Genomic DNA, 13,569 nt, shown 5'->3' with positions numbered 1-13,569 from the left:
GCAATAAATAGTAAAGTGCCCAGCTATTACTACTCCCTTTCTCAGAGCCAGAGTGTTACAGTGGCTTGAGCACCAAACTATGGACTACATCACACACTGTTTTCTTTGTGTATCAACACTTTTAGAAATGGCTACTGACAGAGCCCTTCACACAACACACACTCATTCTCTGAGTTTCTAGCCTTTTGCCATTTTTAAAGTGTGGTTTTCCCAGATGATTCAGAATTTGCTTGGCAAGCGATTTCATTTTCAATTCCTCACATAGAGATAGGCAAAACCAACAAATTTCACATGATCAGGATCCCCCTTGTCTGCTTGTAAATAGTATGATTACATCATGCTGGAGGGAGGAGCTGAGATGAGCAGCATTGATTCCTTTCTTTTGCCATTACCATTTTGGTATCACAAAGCAGGAATGGTAATTTATTGATTTTGTTCTGTCAATTTTTTGCTCACAAAGAGAAGACGATTGTTAAGGAAGTGGTCTGCAAACACTTAGAAACAAATGTGGTCATCGCTAATAATCAACATGGATTTATAAAAAACAAGTCATGCCAGACTAATCTGATCTCTTTTTTCGATAGAGTTACAAGCTGCATAGATGCGGGGAATGTCGTGGATGTAGCTGTGTAGCGGGGAATGTACCTGGATTTCAGTAAGGCCTTCGACAAGGTCCCCCATGACCTTCCGACAAACAAACTAGTCCAGTGTGGGCTAGGCAAAACTACGGTGAGGTGGATCAGTAATTGGTTAAATGGACGAACCCAGAGGTTGCTCACCAATGCTTCCTCTTCATCCTGGAAAGAAGTGACAAGTGGAGTGCCGCAGGGTTCCGTCCAGGGCCCGGTCCTGTTCAACATCTTTATTAATGATTTAGATGAAGGGCTAGAAGGCATGATCATCAAGTTTGCCGACGACACCAAATTGGGAGGGATAGCCAATACTCCAGAGGATAGGAGCAGGATTCAAAACAATCTTGACAGATTACAGAGATGGGCCAAAACTAACAAAATGAAGTTCAACAGTGACACTTGCAAGATACTCCACTTTGGCAGGAAAAACTAAATGCAAAGATATAGAATGGGGGACAATGCCTGGCTTGAGAGCAGTGCGTGTGAAAAAGATCTTGGAGTCCTTGTGGATAACAAGTTAAACATGAGCCAACAATGTCATGTGGCAGCAAAAAAAGCCAATGGGATTTTGGCCTGCATCAAGAGGAACATAGTGTCTAGATCTAGGGAAGTAATGCTACCCCTCTATTCTACTTTGATTAGACCACACCTGGAATATTGTGTCCAATTCTGGGCACCACAATTCAAGAGAGATATTGACAAGCTGGAATGTGTCCAGAGGAGGGCGACTAAAATGATCAAGGGTCTGGAGAACAAGCCCTATGAGGAGCGGCTTAAGGAGCTGGGCATGTTTAGTCTGAAGAAGAGAAGGATGAGAGGAGATATGATAGCCATGCATAAATATGTGAGAGGATTCCACAGGGAGGAGGGAGCAAGCTTGTTTTCTGTTTCCCTGGAGCCTAGGACGCTTAACAATGGCTTCAAACTACAAGAAAGGAGATTCCATCTGAACATGAGGAAGAACGTCCTGATTGTGAGAGCCGTTCAGCAGTGGAAGTCTCTGCCCCGGAGTGTGTTAGAGGCTCCTTCTTTGGAAGCTTTTAAACAGAGGCTGGATGGCCATCTGTCAGGGGTGATTTGAATGCAATATTCCTACTTCTTGGCAGGGGGTTGGACTGGATGGCCCATGAGGTCTCTTCCAACTCTTTGATTCTATGATTCTATGAAATCCCATTGATGTGATCTCATATAAAAAAGTTTCATGAGAATAAACACAGAGATTTTTTTTTTCAATAAAATGGAAACAGGGGAAGAGGACAGTGGGAGGAGAAATATCTCTCCCATGTGATGGGAAGGCAAACGGATAACTGGTAAAGAAAGTGAAATGATAGAAAACATGTGATGGGAATAGGAAAATAGTTCATTTAATTTCCAAACAGGGCATTGCAAAGCTAAACGGCAAAATTATGATCTCCAATTCTTTATTACTCATGTGGGATGAAGTCCCAAGACTCTGGAAAATAGGGTTTACTTCTCCACTGTCTTTGGAAATAGGATCTAAAGCAGTCACCTAGGAAGCCTCTTCTCAAATCCTTATCACATACGTCTGAAAGGTATGGGGGAACCATATAAATGCATTAAGGGTAAGACAAAACATTTATGCGTCTAGAAAAATGAATGCAGTGTGATGTTTACGAATGGCAGTAGTGCATGTATAATGACATGATATACGCTTTGAATGTAGATTTCTCAGTCCCCCCCCCCCCCTTAAAATGAGATGTAAAGCTAAGATATCAATATAAAACTGGTGCATCTTGTTTGCTATCTGGATGAGTTCACTTAAAGTTATGAGTTTCACAATATATAAGAATAATACTGATTTATTATTTCTGTAGAGCAGGGGTCCTCAAACTAAGACCCGAGGGCCAAATACGGCCCTCCAAGGTCATTTACCCGGCCCTCGCTCAGGGTCAACCTAAGTCTGAAACAACTTGACAGCACACAGCAACAACAACAATTCTATCTCATCAGCCAAAAACAAGCCCACACTTCCCATTGAAATACTAATAAGTTTATATTTGTTAAAATTGTTCTTCATTTTAATCATTGTATTGTTTTTAAGTGGGTATTTTTGTTTTGTTTTTTGTTTTTTTGCACTACAAATAACATGTGCAGTGTTCATAGGAATTCATTCATGCTTTTTTTCAAATTATAATCCGGCCCTCCAGCAATTTGAGGGACTATGACCTGGCCCTCTATTTAAATAGTTTGAGGACCCCTGTTGTAGAGTGTGACGGCGCGTGTGGCGCCTCATATATTTAGAACTGTTAGTTGCAGGATTTTAAGCTGCCATTTTATTTCTGTCTACCTTGTACATGTATAGTTAAATTTCATTGGTTACTATAGCTGTCAATTTATTGTTGTTGTGCACCAATTGGTTTGTTTCCCCAGTTCAGTTGTTTAGGCTCCGCCCCTTCCAAGGGAGAAAGGGAAGGTCTCTCCCTCACCTTTTTTACCTCAGAAAAAGACTCATTGGATGGACGTGTCCAAAAGCTTGGCCCAAAGCCCCTGGTCAAGGCATTTTTTACTACCAGTTCTTAGGTTTATTACCCCTGAGTCTTATTCTTTATGTTCAGACCACCCTGAATAGAATTGTGAAGACCTCAGGCGCCTTCATTCCAGTTCTTTGGCACCATAGGAAGGTCTTGTCCTTCAATTTAGGCCACTGAACTGGGGTTGTGGTTTGCTCTGGCATCCATAGCCATTAAGAGAGGGGGAACAGGAAAAGCTTCTCAGCTTATTACACCTAGGACCCTGGACTTAGAGTTTATAAAGTGGTTTTCCCCATTGAAACATAAAGTTTGTGCCTAAGAAAGAAAGCTAACTGTTAACAATAAACATCATTTCGAGTTAACTGTTGTGTTCTGGTCCTTGGGAGTTCCAGTTTCCCTAGAGGAGGGCAAGAAGCAATCCCCTGGGGAAAGCAGTCACATCCATGCCTCTTCCTCTATAGCCCCAGGCGCGACGGCACATAGAGCATCATCTATATTTTGAAAACAATAATCTAGAGTCTGTGTTTTATTGTGTACTCAGGATTCTGTTGAGTGCTAAATACATTGCGCATAGTCTGTTTTTTTCTCCCAGAAGTTGAGGTATAAGTGGAATTACTCAGTGGTGCTTCATAGAGACTATAGAGAGTAAGATTAAATCATATTTAAAGTATTGTGTTTGACCAAAAAAGAAATCTAAAGTGGATTATGAAAATCAATGGCATCTCAGGTAGCTGTGGTCATGAGAAACCAAGACTAGTGTATTCAAGTTTTGCTGTGCATGTTACTGATTCTTCAGTAGAATTGCAACCTTGTATTATCAGGTAGAGATTTCAATGCAACCCACCTGTTCCATACACAATTTACATATCAATCTCTCTATATGAGTCCCATAGAGCTCTGATCATCTGGACAGGGCCTTCTCTCTGTTCCACTATCTTCCAGGCTTGTTTGATTGGAAGAAGGACTTCTTAGTGGTTGCTCTCAGGAGAATCCAGGATTGCCTCATCCTTGTTCTCCTTCTACATGTACGTCAAAAGATTTTAATGCTATCATAGTCTTAAAAACTGACAATGCCATGCTATTAGTGCTTTGATGTTAGTATATATTTAATAAATTTTAATATTTTAACTGTTTAATGATTAACTTTATAAATTATTTCATCTCTATTAACTATTTCCAGCACATATACCCAGCATTGCTCAGGTATAAATTTTCTAATAACATTTTGTTAGAAATACTCATTGTTAGCTTTAAATTTTTAGGAATGATTCTATCACAGAAGTGAGGGAAAATATCCTCAATCTATTATTGTAAAAACTTTTTATACTTCTCAGTATGTAATTTTTGTTGTTCTTGAAAACTTCTGGGATGTGCCACATATATTTGTCTGTGGGAAGAACACCACAAGTACTTGTTTCACTGGGACACTGAATTGACGATGCAGAATGTGGGGAGGGAGGAGAAGGAACAGCTGTGCTCCCTCGGCTCTGATCTGGGCTGGCATGGCACCTGGCCAAGCAATGGGTTCACAGAGTAAACTTCTAATCTTGAGATGCCTACTAGCCCCTAATCACAAGAATTGTTGCAGATTTTGGGAGCACATGAGATCTGAAATGTTGCAAGAGCACCAGGAGCCTGCAAGAAGCCTTCCTCTTGCAAGATTTGAGAGCTTTCTGCCTGACCAGTTTTCATGACTGGGGCTCTGTCCTTGAAAGAGGTGGATTTTTTTTTTAGTTTAAACCCCACCAGCATTTCAATTTTGATGGTGATGATGTATCTGTACCAAATTTGGTCCAAATCCATCAAGCCATGTAGGAGCTTTAGAGATGCATACATACATATTTTCAGTTTTATTTATATAGATATTTATACTTTTATTAATATCTTTATATAGATTGAATCTATATTGCTTTAAAATATGTTGTCAGCAGACCTGAAAATTACTGGAATCAAGGAGGTATTGGAAGAAACGTGGGATATAAATTATTAAAATTCATACAAACTTACAGGAGCTTTTATACTTCTCCTTTCTATATTAGAGCCTGGAGTCATGAGATGTGTTGGAATCACAATTCCCTATTAGAAACACATATTACAACAGAAGGAAGAATACTTTGGTTTACTAAACCCCATCTTATTCAACTTCCATAAATGTATACTGTGTGTGTGTGTGTGCACTTGAAACCGGAATATAGTATGGCTCTGCACCAGTGAGCCTGAAAGTCACTGGAACTATATTGAGCTATCCACCAGTAGTTATGATTATCAAATGGATTCTGGTGAAGAACCTACCTCATGTCTAATTCAATATGAAATAATACAATATTCTCTATTAAATAATACTTATAAAGTAAGATTGAGAGAAAACATGATAGTCAGTCATATCTAAATATGTGAAAGGATGACGCACTGACAAGCTTGTTTCTCGCTGCTCTGAGACTAGGACATAGAACAATTAATTCAAATTGCAGGAAAAAAGATTCCACCTAAACATTATGAAGAACTTCCTGGTTCTAAGAGGTGTTTGGCAGTTAAATATGTGTGCTGGAGTCTCCTTCTCTGGATGGTTTAAAGCAGAGGGTGTTTGCCTATCTGTCAAGGGTGCTCTGAATATGTATTCCTGCATGGCAGAAGGTTGGACTGGATGACCCTAGTGGTCTCTTCCAACTCTATGATTTTATTATTCTAATTAAAGTATATTCTTTATGAGTAGCCTCTACTGCTCCACATCACTGATTCAGGTTGGGATTTGAATTTGAAGACCAAATTGTTCATTAACCTAATGAGTATTTGACTCGTTGGTGTCTGGAAAACCCATTGTTTTTCTTTCCAATAGAAAATTTTTTCCAATAGAAAAATTATTTTGAAGCTCATGATAGGATAAAGAGAAATTTCCTGCTCATACATCTCTATTGTTACATATTCTGGAAGATCACACTGGTGTCTCTAGACTCTGTAGGCCATATATCTTCTCTGGAATCTCTGCGTCTACTGTCTTCTCTTGAATCTGTGTGGGCTCACCATGAAGAATTTCTGCCTTTGTTTTTCCCCTGTGAAAATCTCATTATCCTTTTGTTTTTCTCCTCTGCTTATATTTAACCTGTTCCTAATAAGTGGGCTGTCACCTGGAGTGAACAGCTCTGGGTGGTGCAAAACACGGTATTAATGTTGTCCTATGGCGACTTATAAAGAAAAGGCTCTGTGGGCTTGAATTAATGAGTGCAGGGAAATGAGTAGGAGGAGGTAGGAGGATTGCATAGCACAATTCCAATGTGTACTTTAAAAATGAGGCTTGTCTTCTTCCAAGATGGCCAAATGTCCAGAAGATCACATCCTACCATACCCTTGTTCAGAACATAGCAGGAAATCTCTCTCTGCATAGAAGACTGTTTATAAGTCATATTTATCAAGCATAGCTCATAACAATATAATTATGAAGGTATATGTCATGTCCCATGAAGACCCTCACTGCTTACCCCTAGTTAAGCCCTTTTTAGTTAGAGGAATTAATATTTTATGCACAGTTTTGGGGGTGTCTGTCTAGAAAGCCTCTTTGCATTTGAAACCTTCTTTGCCCTGCTCCTTTAAGAATCCCCTCAGGTGTGAAGCATCAAGCAAGGCACTTCTGGTTCTTGGAAGGGCTCTTTTTGTGACTGGAAAGTGAAGAGAAAGGAATGCTGAGAAGTCTACAAAATAGCAAGTCCAGTCAGAGCTGTATTCAAGTCCAGTCAGAGTAAAATATTGAGACCATTTAAGAGACAGTTGAACACATAAGAAGAAATAAAGATTCAAGATCCTCAGTTCGGCCAGAACTGTGTCTGTCTCTCAAAGACTTTACCTCTCCTCATAAAGACTTTGTAGTGAGACTCGGGAGGAGATAATGTCTAAAATTCTTGTCAGTTAATAAATTCTTGTTTGATTCAACTATACAGTCTCCGATCTGTTCCCTGCGCAGCGAGTTCACCTTCCAAGTAGTTAAGATAGTGTGGGGGCAGAACATTACAGGTGCACAGATTTCTAAATTTATAATTATATGACATTAGTTCCTGACTGAATTAATAGCATTTGTACAAACTACAAATGAAACTATGGTGAACAGTTCCAAAAATATTACCTGCATACATTTTCAAACGAATGTGCAGAGCAATAGAAGGTTGAATTTGTCCAATGAGCAAGTATTAAGAAAGCACACAGTTCATTTGGATTGAAATCATTGTTAAAAATAAAAGTCACATAGACTAAAACAGCTAAAATGAAAGCCAATTAATGCTGTTAGCATTGGTTTATTTACAGCACACTTGCTTTGCATAGTATTTATGTATTTCCCATTAACCACCATATTCCATTGACATTTAAAGAGAGTCTAAATAATATATTTAAGACTACAGTAAAGCTAATTACTTTGCATTGGAAAATGTCAACAGTTTAATGACAACCACTGTATGACACTACTGACACCAAAACATTGTGTGGGTCTCATACATTTTTATAAGTATTCCATCACATAGATATACACTTCAGTATTATCAAGATCTGATTAATTAGTACTGAAAAACTAGATACAACTCTGAATTTGCCTGAGTTCACTCAGACAAAAAAATGGAATTTGATTGAGTAAAAGCATCATAATTAAAACTAGTTGAAAATGTCCATCCATGATAGTGCCTAAAATATATTTGCTCCCCCACCATTAAAATAATGAAACCACACAACCATGTCAGATAATTTTGGGCAACTTTATTAATGTTACCTATTTAACTTTCTTTGTGACCTACAAACCAATTCTTAAAGGGTATGAACTTGGTGTGGAATAAGTTGAGACAGTGGTCATCCAAGACCTTCTCCTCAGTTAACTTGGGTGAGACACCTGATTCCAGTGAGTGCAACCCCACCTAAGCTTCTCCTAGGGCAACCTCTTAGGAAAGCTTTACAGAGAATTCTGCCACCAAGTCCCGAGGATTTAATGAGGCCACAATTTCCGCTGCTCCAAGGTCATTCCCATTCACCCTCGCCTTGTTATATGAAGGTTTCTGTTCCTGGTCTTCAACAAAATGGGTGCCTTAGTTGAACACTGAGATGTGAAATCCATCCCAGTTTCCTGCATGACCACCAGTTTAAGACTCCTCCAACACAAAGGACCCCATCACACTAAAAAAGGAATTCACTTTAAATCCAGTTGCTGCCTGCAGAATTCTGGGGTTTGTAGTTTAGGGAGGAGCCTTTAACAGCCTCAGAATTCTATAGGAAGCAGAAACCAGATTTAAATTGGATTCATTCTATAGCGTGAAGTAGCAATTAGCTTCTAAAGAAACAGTATAGGGTAGGCCAAAAAAACCCCACCCCAAAACCCTAGGTCTTGGGGCGGGGATCCTACCCATGCCTGAAGCAACCCCTAAGTACACTGTTAAAGGGCAGGAATGTGGGTTAGTACTCAACCAGAACTGAAACAGAACTAGGGCTGCAAGGATAAAAGTTAGCCCTGCCCACAAAAGTGGTTCCAGTTGGGACTATTTAACCATTAGTCTCTACTCACTGGGTGCTAGCAAATTGTCCTCCCTTCCCATGCTAGGAGGGAAAAGCTAATTCTTGTAGTTTTAAGAGGAGAGTGGAGGATTCTGTTTACAGAATTCTTAAAACTTTTAGAGGCCGGTAACTTCCATGTCAATTAGCAAAGGTATGCCATCCTCCTATCCCCATTTTTAAAGTAAGTTTTCCTTTTGGTAGCTACACTCTGGCAACCTCTCTTTCCAATGATTATGCTAAGAGCACCAACATTCCTTTGCAGCAAAACATTAAAAAAAAAGAATAAAAGAGACAAAGTTTTATTGTGAAAGTATCACAGTCTATTCCAACTTGCATGGATTGCATACTGCTTATTGAAGACAAGAATGGCCTCTCAACTTTCTTTAACATGCATTTTGTTACCTCTTTGAATATCACTGCATGTAAGTTGAATTGGAACTTTCAAATAAAATTTAGTAGCAACACTTTTCAGCTTCTGCTTTTTTCAGGTGTTCAAAATAGGATGAGTTGTATCTAAGGTGGCAGAATATTATTTAAAAAATCTAAAGTAGATGATAGTGTGAAGTATTAATATCCACTAGGCTTCAACCATGTGGTCTTAAGTATGTCTATCAAGACTTTTTGCCCATATTTCTAAAGTACTTGACAGAGATGTCACATCAGTTGTGAACATGAGGTCAAAATTCAGCTACCTGTCAAAGGAGCAGGATGAGAATCTGATGCTCAGTGAGCCTGCTACTTTTACACAAGATCAACATACAAACCGGTGTTGAAGGCTGCAAGACCAGAAGTTTATTACTTTCAGGCATGGAAAGATGTCTGATACAGAGTCTCCACTCAAAGGGAATCAGACATTACCATGCAGTACAGTGCAAGACATTTCATCTCCTTTGACAGATGTTCAAAGTCCCCACACCCTTCCCTGATTGGCCAAAAATTGGCCAGCCTTCAATCTGGGTTCTCATTTGCTGGGAAAACCCATTGATGTCAGAAATTGATGAAATAATGAGTTAATCTTCTCTGGAATGCATGGATTCTGGCTGGGCTGCTGGATACCTGATTTACTTAGGAAGATTAGAACTGAGAGATTTTGCTGTTGAGGAACTTATATGGAATATTAAAAAATACAGATAATTCATATTAGCTTTGTATCAAGTTCATCTTTTGGAAGGGGGACAATTTTTTGATAACAAGTCTATCCCCCCCCCCCCCCAGTTTAAGTGCCTAGCCATTGGTTGCTCAAGCGCCTTGATCATGATTGCCTGTTTTTGATTCCTGATCTGTGTAGACAGGTGAAACCCTTAACATCTTCATTCAAACATATAAATGAAATTTTAGGGCTAGTAGTGATGTTTTATTTAATATTCTGCCTGACTCGGTGATCCTAAAAGTGACTTGATTTCTTTATATAAACACAGAGAATGGGATACTTTCAATTTCAAAAGTGCAAATCAGGATTGCTGACTGATTTTTTTCAGAAAAGAAAATTCCAGCAGTATCTATAAATGCTATCGTTTGGTAATCTGGTGTTCCAGACTGTTTTATGGAATAGAGATGGTTGGCTGTTGAAACCATTTGATGGTAGGTCTCTGTTCTTTTCCTTCTTTTCCTGGAAGGGAAACCTGAGCTGAAGACATAAGGACACATTTAATAGTAGTGGTCAGTTTGACAGCACAATGCAAAGTCAGTGAGCTAGATTATAGGCCTGGGCGGTTTCGTTTCATTAATTCGTAATTCGTTAATAATTCGTTAATTTTTCCAATTACAAAATGATAACGAACCATTCTGGAGCAATTATTTAAAAAAAACCAATTTTTAAACACGTTTTGTAAATGCTTCGTATTTCGTTATTGTATTCGTTTCGTTATTGTTCTGAGGTTGTTTCATTATTATTTCCGCATGTCTGGGCCAGTTTTATGGTTTAATTAGTGAAAAAAAATTATAATATCACACCAACAGTCAAGAACAGAGGGAGAGGGAAGCTTCAGAAGTTTTTGGAGGTTTTTTAGCGTATTTCGCGGTCGCGTCCGCCATTAACGAATCGATTCGTTATTGTTTCGGAAATCGATTCGTTAATTTTTTACCATTTACGAAATTTCGTAAATATCGAACTTTTTAAAAGGAAAATTTTGTAATTATTTTAAATATCGAAACAAAAAAACCCCCCAAATACAAATCGATTTTAGAAACAAATTTTTCCGTTGTTACCCAGGCCTACTAGATTAGTGAGACGAAGTACTGTGTTACCCTGATCAGGAAAATAAATCAGGACTTATGGAGTCTGTTATTCTCCCTACTACTATTTGACATTTGTTCTTTTTCATTCATTCATTAATTTATTTACTACATTTCTATCCCATTCTCTCTCACTCCAAGGGCTACTCAGAGCAGCTTACAATTTGGCAAAATTTTAAACACCTTCAGAACTGCTTAATCTTTTCCTGGGCTTCCCTGGAACTTTTCAGATGGTAGATCAAATATGTTACTTCAGTTGCAAGAGGAGAGAAATCCAACAATTTTACACATCATAGCTCTGCCACTTTGCTTTCAAATAATCAGAAGCTCTGTTAACCAGATTGTTTCTTTTTATACACATGCGCTACCTAGAGATTTTTCCCCTTTGTTTTGAACTACTGGTGTTGTTGTTTTTCCTCTAAATAGAAAATAAAACAAAGATATCCCCGTGAGGAGAAAAAAATCTAACTAGAAGGCCAATAAACCTTATAATTACAGTCAGTGGAAATAGATGTTAGAAATTTATTTCAGAGCACAGGATGTTTATGGTTGTATTGAAGGAGCAAAACCGGGTGATGATCAAACCACTTGGTTGAAAAATTGTGCCCTAGCACAGGATATTACTCATGATTCTCTAAAACATGATCAATTAATTTATGTCTACGGCTGTAGCAAAATTTTAGGAGACATTTGGGTTCTCATCTATTAAATCTCAAGTAACTTGCATCAGAGGACTGGTGAACTTTAGATTCTAAGAAAGACTGCCAAAATAATCACAATTGAATTTGAATATTTTTGAACTTGGTGATAAACAACATTGTTGTTTTCGTACTGTAGTGCTAAGTGATTTTGATTATTTTATCACTATCCTGGATGGGCGAAGAGAAGACTTGATTCACGAGAAAAGACAATGTATATTAAGGCAGAGAGGAAGGCCACATTCCAGATTAATTGACTTGATCAAGGAAGCCATAACTTTGAGTCTGTAAGACCTGACTGGTGCAGTTGCTGATAGGGAGACATTTGAGTCTTGTATTCATAAGGCCATCGTAGGTTGAAGTTGACTTAATGGCACAACAAATGCATTGATCAGAAAGAAGGATTTAGCTCATAACTAAACTCTGTGTTCTTACTGTTGTAGGTTGTTGCACTTGTGACTATTCACTAACATAATACAGTTTTGCAAATTTTATCTGGAGCTCTAAATATTGCTGTGGTTTGTCAATCTCAGTAGATAGCATAAGTGGGACCTCGTGTCCCCTTTCAGCTGCCATCCATTTCTTTTCCTTCTTTTCTCTTACTCCAATAACTGTAAGGAACTACTTCTGTTGTTTTTGTTTTGTTTGTTTTTTTACACTGAAACAGATCTGCCTTTGCCCTTTTGAAAGCAAACAGTTTGGCAGAGGAAAGGAGGAGTCCAGATGTAAAATCTTCAAATTCCTCCTTCTCCAATACTCTTCAAACTCAAATGTTTGGTTTGTTCGCTCTGGATACAGCATTAACAGCTGCAAGATTAAGCACCCAAATAGTGAGGGGGAAAAAAGATGCAAGGTGGCATTAAATAGTGATTTCTTAGCAAAGAAATTGAATATTCCCTCTTCCTCCCCTTCCTCATCTCTATGCATAGAAGTTTCCATTGCTTTCTTCTATTGTTTGTGTCAAAAGTTATTTGTATGTGATGAATTGGTTCCCCTTCATATGGTTATTTTTCGAAGGAACTGCAGCTGTGCAAATTTCACTTCAAAATAGAGCAGAAGAGCTTTAATTGTGGTCAAAGTGTTTTCACCCAAACTAATGGCTGCCTAGGAATTCACAATATTACTATCTCTGTCATTAATCTTACCTGACACCGGTAGTAATTAAAATACTGGAATCCCACAAACATTTAAGTTTGTCTGAGTTTCCCCCATCATTTCATCTCATGTGCTTCTGTTAATGAAACATTTATATTGCAATGTGAATTTGAGATCCTTGCATGGAGAAGCTTCAACTCCACCATAATAGTAATAAGCTTGGAAAGTTTCATTTTTTGCAATACAAGTCCCATCATCCCATCCTATGTGCTAAATCATGGTAGAGATGATGTGTGTGTATGTGTGTGTGTGTGTGTGTGTGTGTGTGTGTGTTATTGAACATAGTTAGGGATTCATAGTTTTCCAAGAGCAACAAGCCAGAATGAGATAAAGCTCCCACTTTCCCCAGACTTCTCCCTTTCTCTTTTTTTCTCTCTCTCTCCATCCTTCTAACTATAAACTATATTTCATTCCACTTTTTAATGAAAACATGTTCAATTTTTCTTCAGGGATGGAAAACTTTAACCTCTGCCTGACCGTGGACAAGAAGCACATTCTAGCTATGGTTTCCCATTGAGAACTGGTCCCAAGGCATGGCTCAAGACAAAAGGAGACTTTGGGTCATTGTAACATCTTTTATCAAGCTGGTCTGGGAAAAGACATAATTCTGTCATCTTCATGCTTAGACTTCCAAAGACAAAACTAGGATCAAGTAGCGACCACATTTGTATCTATTCTTTGCTGAATAGTTTTTATTTATCTTCTTATATAATGTATCTATTTCCCAAGTCTGAAATGTATGAACTATACGTTTACCTTTCCTTGCACTTAAATGTAAAATATCTTTTCCTTTCTGTCTAAACTGCTTGGATACTCAATAGCGCTCCTTGTCCC

This window comes from Anolis sagrei, chromosome 3 (genome assembly GCF_037176765.1).
Source record: "Anolis sagrei isolate rAnoSag1 chromosome 3, rAnoSag1.mat, whole genome shotgun sequence".
Taxonomy (NCBI): Eukaryota; Metazoa; Chordata; class Lepidosauria; order Squamata; family Dactyloidae; genus Anolis; species Anolis sagrei.
The sequence above is the reverse complement of the archived record's forward strand: the minus strand, read 5'-3'. Positions refer to the sequence as shown.